This window comes from Arachis ipaensis, chromosome B01, assembly GCF_000816755.2.
Source record: "Arachis ipaensis cultivar K30076 chromosome B01, Araip1.1, whole genome shotgun sequence".
NCBI classification, from domain to species: Eukaryota; Viridiplantae; Streptophyta; class Magnoliopsida; order Fabales; family Fabaceae; genus Arachis; species Arachis ipaensis.
This window is the reverse complement of record NC_029785.2, coordinates 66582906-66590898: the sequence shown is the minus strand read 5'-3', so window position 1 is coordinate 66590898 and position 7993 is coordinate 66582906.

Below are 7993 nucleotides of genomic sequence, written 5' to 3'. Positions count from 1 at the left end.
AAAAATAAAAGAGCATGAAATAAATACTTGTTATGCAGTAATGGAGAATATGTTGGAGTTTTAGAGATGCTTTATCTTCTGAACCTCTGCTTTCCCCCTGTCTTCTTCTTCACGCACGCAAGGTTCCTCATATGGCAAGCTATGTGTTGGTGGATCACCGTTGTCAATGGCTACCATCCGTCCTCTCAGTGAAAATGGTCCAGGTGTGCTGTCACCGCACGACTAATCATCTGTCGGTTCTCACTCATGCTGGAATAGGATCCATTGATCCTTTTGCGTCTGTCACTACGCCCAACCCTTGTGAGTTTGAAGCTCGTCACAGTCATTCAATCCCTGAATCCTACTCAGAATACCACAGACAAGGTTTAGACTTTCTGGATTCTCAAGAATGCTGCCAATGGACTCTAGCTTATACCACGAAGATTCTGATTAAGGAATCCAATAGATACTCATTCAATCGAAGATAGAACGGGAGTGGTTTTCAGGCACGCGTTCATAGATTTAGAATGGTGATGAGTGTCACGGATCATCACATTCATCATATTTAAGTGCGAATGAACATCTTAGATAGAAACAAGCATGTTTGAATAGAAAACAGAAATAATTGCATTAATTCATCAAGACACAGCAGAGCTCCTTACCCCCAACAACGGAGTTTAGAGACTCATGCCGTAGAGATACAATGTCAAACGTGAAAATGTCATGAGATACAAAATAAATTTCTAAAAGTTGTTTAAATACTAAACTAAAAACCTAGGTTTACAGAAAATGAGTAAACTAAGATAGATAGTGCAGAAATCCACTTCTGGGGCCCACTTGGTGTGTGTTGGGGCTGAGACTTGAGCTTTACACGTGCCTAGGCTGTTTCCAGAGTTAAACGCCAGGTTGTAACCTGTTTCTGGCGTTTAACTCCAACTTGTAACCTGTTTCTGGCGTTTAACGCCAGAATGCAACATAGAACTGGCGTTGAACGCCAGTTTACGTCGTTTATCCTTGAGAAAAGTATGGACTATTATATATTTTTGGAACGCCCTGGATGTCTACTTTCCAACGCAAGTGAGATCGTGCCATTTGGATTTCTGTAGCTCCAGAAAATCCATTTCGAGTGCAGGGAGGTCAGAATCCAACAGCATCTGCAGTCCTTTTTCAGCCTGAATCAGATTTTTGCTCAGCTCCCTCAATTTCAACCAGAAATTACCTGCAATCACAGAAAAACACACAAACTTATAGTAAAGTCCAGAAATGTGATTTTTATTTAAAAACTAATAAAAATATAATAAAAAGTGACTAAAACATATTAAAAACTACCTAAAAACAAAGCCAAAAAGCGTATAAATTATCCGCTCATCATGGATTCAACACCTTCTCCAAAATTCGCTTAATCTCCTGGTTAGACACCTCCGCTTGTCCGTTGGTTTGGGGTGATAAGCCGTTGCAATCTTATGCAATACCCCATAGTGCTTGAGCAGTGCCTCTACTTTTCTGTTATAAAAGTGGGAACCTTGGTCGCTCACGATTTCTCGTGGCGACCCATAGCGGCATACAATGTTATTTCTAATGAAAGAAATTACGGTGTTTGCATCATCAAGGAGGGTAGGTATTGCTTCTACCCACTTTGATACATAGTCAACCGCCAACATAATATATAGATACCCACTTGAGTTGGGAAATGGTCCCATAAAGTCTATGCCTCATACATCGAATATCTCACAGAACAACATCGGTTGTTGAGGCATTTCATCCCTTTGGGACGTATTTCCCGACTTCTGACATTGGTGGCATGACACACAGAATCGATTAGCATATTTGAATAAGGTTGGCCACTAGAATCCACAATCCAACACCTTTTTAGCTGTCCGTTGCGGGCCAAAGTGGCCGCCACACTCGGATGAATGGCAAGCTTCAAGAATGGGTTGGATTTTAGATTCTAGGACACATCTTCGAATTACTTAGTCCACTCCCCTCTTCCACAAGTGAGGGTCATCCCAAATGTAGTATTTGGAATCATTCCTCAACTTGTCCCTTTGGTGTTTAGAAAAGTTGGGAGAGAAGATTTTAGCAACCAAGTAGTTCGCCATTGGTGCAAACCAAGGAAAGCTATCCGACACAGCATGCAAAGTATCCAATGGGAATGAGTTATCAATCGAAAATGGGTCATATTTCAGATTTTCAAGGCGGCTTAAATGATCTGCAACCAAATTTTGAGACCCACTTCGATCCCTAATCTCAATGTCGAACTTTTGCAAGAGCAAGATCCAACGTATGAGCCTAGATTTTGACTCATTCTTTGTCAATAGGTACTTTAAAGCTGCATGATCCGTGTATACCACTATCTTGGACCCTAGAAAATAAGATCTGAATTTATCTAAAGCATGAACAATAGCTAGGAGTTCTTTTTCCATAGTGGTAAAGTTGGATTGTGCCATATCCAATGTTTTTTATGAATAAGCAATTATATAAGGGAGTTTACCATCGCGTTGTGCAAGCGCGGCACTGACGTTAGTGATTTTTACCAGTAAAGAGATTCATAGAAACAGTTGCGTTGTAGATATAGTCTCTAAACCGACAAAAATCCCTTCGTACAAACGTTTTGGGTGTCACAAGTAACAAACCCCTTTAGAAATTGTTAACCGAGTATTCAAACCTCGGGTCGTCTTCTCAAGGAACTGCGAGGAAGTATGATTCTTAACCAGGACCAAAACGGGAAAAAGTAAAATTGCTAGAATAATAAAAATATCCTTAGATGGGAAGCAATGGTAATTTAAATCAAAGAGAACAATCATAAACTGAAAATACCTCAAATATCATTAATTTAAATAACAGTCTGTAACATGGAAGAATTCATAAATTCAATGATTAATTCAAGTGCTGGAATAAAAGTAAAAGAAAGCTAAAACAAAGAACGTAAAACTTGGATTGAGAGTCACTCTTAAAAAAGAAGAAATCCTAAATCCTAAATCCTAAGAGAGAGAGAGAGAGAGAGAGAAGATCTCCCTCTCAACTAAATCTAAATCATTGAAAGTAACAAAAATTGCGAGCTCTCCTTGAATGGGTGCATTCCCACACTTTATAACCTCTGGTCTATGCTTTCTGGACTTGGATTTGGGCCAAAAAGGGCTTCGGAAATCGCTAGGGGCGTATTCTGTAAATTCTGATACGTGGCCTCTGTCACGCGTCCGCGTGGGTCACGCGGTCACGTCATTCGGAGCTTTTCCTTGCCACGCGGTCGCGTCAGTCATGCGACCGCGTCATGTGCGTTATGCTTAAGGCGCGCGGTCGCGTCAGTCATGCGGCCGCGTCGCTGCTGATTCGTGCTTGGCACGCGATCGCGTCATCCATGCGATCGCGTGGATACCAGTTTTCTTAAAGCTCCGTTTTGCTTTCTCCTTCCATTTTAGTATGTTTCCTTTTCCATCCTTTAAGTTATTCTGCCTTAGAAAATCTGAAACTACTCAACACACTAATCATGGCATCGAATGGAAATAAAGGTAATTAAATTAATTAATTTTAAAGCTTAGGAAACATGTTTTTCATTTATATCACATAATAAGGAAGGGAAAGTAAAACCATGCAATTAATGTGAATAAGTAGGTGAAGGATTGAATAAATCACTCAAATTAAGCACAAAAGAACTCATGAAATATGGGTTTATCAACCTCCCCACACTTAAACACTAGCATGTCCTCATGCTAAATCCAAGGTAAATAATTAAGGTTAAAGTGATGGAATGTCATGCAATGCAACCTAATTTAAATGCAACTACCTAAATGAATGATGCATCATGCAACTCTAATTTATTCACTCATATATAGAGCTTACATGTAGTCAAGTTAATTCACATTCTCAAGGAGTCATGTATATGTATAGCCAACTCTTAAATAATAAAGCATTTTAGCAAATGAGATGGGAAAGAAGACATTGTACAAACTTGCAAAACAATTAGTAAATATAAGCACAGATATATGTTGATGAGTTATAGAACCCTCACTGGATTTTGTGTTTACTCTCTAGTCACTCAGTGTTTATTGGGTTTATTTACTCTATTTTTCTTTTTATTCTTGCTTTCTATAGCTTTGTTCTTCATCTAACCAATCAATAATTATAGAATATAGTCATACCAAAAAGTCATGAGGTCTTTAATTGAGGTTGTAATGGGGCCAAGGTAAAGGTAAGGATTTATGTATAGGGTTAAGTAAGCTAATAAGTGAATCCTTAATTAGACTAAGATCTCACCTAACATACATATTTAGCAAGATAAAACTTCTTTACCTATTTTCCCATATTATCCCACTTATTGTTACATGCTCATGTTTCGCTTTTTATTTTTATCCTATGTGCATTGTTTTTATTTTGCATTGGGGAATTTCTTTTGTATCCCCTTTTATTTAAATGCTGAAAAATAACCCCTTTTTTTTTAATGCACATGGTAATTGAATCACTTAGATTTTCTCATGAGCATGCTTCCCGAATTTATTTTATTTCTTTTAACTTCTCTACCCTTTTGTTTCTATCACCCATGTTCCCAATAGGTTTCCCATGTTCTAATCTATTTATAATTTTCTATCTTAAGCTAACCAAGGATTCACTTGGGATTTTCTTTTGTTTTTCTACTTAAGGCTAGTAGTGTGGCTAAATAGAATAAAAGGGATTTTAAAGGCTCAAGGGGGTTAACAAGGATGATGTAAAAGGTAGGCTATTTTTGGGTAAGTGAGCTAAAATCAAATGATGGCCTCAATCATTCTCTTGGTATGTATCTACATTCTATATTCTATAATTAGACATATAGATTAAAGCAAAGGAAAGAACATCAGAATAAAAAGAAGTGAAACACACAGAAATGAAATTATGGTTTGAATGCAACCATACAATTAAGCTCAAGACTCACAGGCTGTGTGTTCTCTAACTCAAGCATCATATATCATTTATATATTGTATGCAAGTTTAGTTAAAAATTCCCATTATTCTCATAAAAAATTATTTAGGGTAGCTTTTAAAGTTTTAATGTTCCTCCTTGATGAAATGTTGTCAGCTTAACTACATCATGTAATGCTATATACAAGGTTTATGGATTTAAATCTGATATGTTTAATTTCCTAGCTTACTTCTTTTTTATATTTTTCAATTTAAACTATACTATCTTATGCTAAAAAGGGTAAACTATACTAATTAATCCACTAATAAATCAAAATTGCAAACTAAACTAAATAACTAAAATAAACTAAATGGCTAAAATATGAACTAAGAATGCAAAATGCAGAAAATAGAGTAAAAATACATAAAAGCAATGTATAAGTACTCAGAAAATAACAGTAAAAGGAAAAATACAGAAAAATATCCAAAATAAAAGAAAAAAGTATGTAGTGGTTCACCAAAATAAACGCCAGAGATGGCGACCTCCCCACACTTAAAAGGAAGCATCGTCCCCGATGCTCAATCAAGCCGGGTGTGAAGGAGTGTCATCACTGGGAGGGATGGTAGCTGGAGTCTCAGTGGTGGTGGTGGGCTGAGGGTCTGGCTGCTGTGGAGGAGGTGCTGACTGGATCGGGATCTCAAGATCCGCAGCCTCAATCTGATGTGGGACCGCTGCCTGTGGTGCGGCTGGTGCTGCCTCCTGGGGATGGGTCTCTGCCTCGGGCGCATCCACCTCCTCCTCAGATGCCTCGGACGGTGTGTCGGGCTCGGAGGAGATGTCACCGAATCGTATCATCAGCTTTAGGTGCTCATAGCGCCGCTTGTTGCGACGCTCCATCTGGTCAAGTCGTCAAAACAAGCGGTGCACCAGATGATAGACGGGCTCTGTGGCAGGTGGAGGTGCAGTGGTGGTAGCAGGGGTAGGTGGAGCAGCAGTGGAGGAAGAGGGTCCAGCAGACGGTGGGGCTGACTCATCAGTAGCAGTGAATGGTGGTGGTCTGTGGCCCAAGGCTAAGAAGTTTCGGCTGTGCGGAATGATCTTCCTGCAATCCGCCGCTGGTGGTCTCTCATCGGCATCCTCCCATGGCACGTCAGCTCGACGGCCAAGCTGTGTAACCAGATACGGAAAAGGGAGGGTGCCTCGGACGTGGGCCCTGGCCATATAGTGCCGAATGAAACGTGGCAGATAAAGGTCCTTACCCTCCAGCACACACCAAAGGAGGGTGATCATAGCAGCCGGGATCTCCGTCTCGTGAGTACTCGGCATCACATAATTACTCAAGATCTGCTGCCATAACCGAGCCTCATCGTTTAAGTATGCTCTCTTAATCCCTCGAGGCATGGTAGTGTCCTGACCCATCTCCCAAGGAACTGTCGGGTCGAGAGCTATCCGTGCCTTCACGGCATCCCAATCAAACTGCATCTGACGCATGTCCTCCTCAGCCTTTGAATAACCATTAGGATGATCGGACTTGGCTAGGAGCCGGAGAATGTCCTCTAAGGCCTCTTCAGTGACCAGAATTTATTTTCCTCTCAGGTTCACTGCATCTAGGGTAGTGAGGTAGTAGTTGCAGTAGAATTCCCGGACCCAAGATGCGTTGACCTCTGTCAGTGTCCTTTCCAGTAAGAACCAGCCCCTTTGCTTGATTTGTTCAGTGGTGTACTGCTGGAGGGCTTCTGGGATCTTCAGAGTTCGTTCCAGGTATAGATTTCTGGAGTTTGCAAAAGCCGGGTACTTCAGTTCACAGTACTGGTTTGCAAATTTTATAGGATCATTCGCAGGGAGCAGCTGGTCAGCTTTTTCCTGCTGTGTGAAGTTCTTCTCCCGCCATGAAGAATCATGCATTAGAGCAATGATGGACTGGGAGGAATCTCCTCGCTTGCGCTTGCCAGTAGCCTTGCCTTTACCTTTCCTCTGTGAGGCAGACATCCTGAAAAACAGAAAACCAGGATATGGATAAAAATAGTAAAGCAAATAGGCAATTAAACAAAGGAAGCTCAAAGCGGCAAAGGAGAAGTAAAATAAGGAAAATGAGTAAATGAAATATGATTGAATTTATGTTAAATGGAAAAATAATCAATATGCCATGGTTAGAAAGTTAGAGGAAAGTGAAAATAATTAGAAAAGAGTTCAAAAGGGTTAGTATGGTTATAATTTGAAAAAGAAATTAGGAAATTAAAATTAGTGAGTTAGGAAAGTGCGGGTTAAAGTAAGTGGCATAGAGAAAAAAATCCATATAACAAGGATTCACAGGTAAGAATAGAAGTACACATAATCGAACAAGGAAAACCGGGTGATGCTTATTCGAATAGAGATAAAGAAAGCACAAATTGGAATCAGTTAATCACAAATGCAGTTTATGAACCAGGAAATCTAAGAGGATAAGAAAGTCTGCCATAGCATTCATGAAACGGTTTGGGTAAAGCAGAGTAAAACAGAGGTCAGAAATGCCAAACCAAAACATAAATGAAAATAATATTCAAAAAATTTGGGCAGCATTCCGGCTAAAATTAGATTGTCCCAGAAAATAAACAGCAATCATAGCAGTTTATATGAATTAAAAACTTGCTGCAGTTACCTATAATTAATAGAAACGGGAAAATTTAGAGTAACAAGCAGCAAATGCAAGAAATCACAGCATATGAACAGGAACAGCAGAATTGCAGTTATGATAAAACAGAAACAAGAACAGTGCAAGTAAACAAACCTAGATCCACTAACCACAGCCTAAGCTACCTAACAACCCAAAAATTCCACTACAACATGCATATCTATCTATCCTAAATATGAACAGAAACGGAAAAAATTACAGAAAAAGATGAACGGAAAAAAAGGGTTGCGTTTTGCGGAACCTGGTAGGCGGGAGGGGTGGAACGGGGAAGAAGGTGTCTGCGGCGGCGTCCAGCACGGTGGCGGGGCACGGCGTCGCGGTGGCGGCTGAGGGGGAAAGGGGATAGGGTCTTAGGGTTAGGGATAGAGGAAGGGAGGGGGGTTGCGGGTGGGTGGCGGAGAGGGCGGCGCGGCTGGATGGCCGACGGTGGTGGGCGGTGGTCGCGGAGGGCAGTGGTGGAGAGGGGGGGG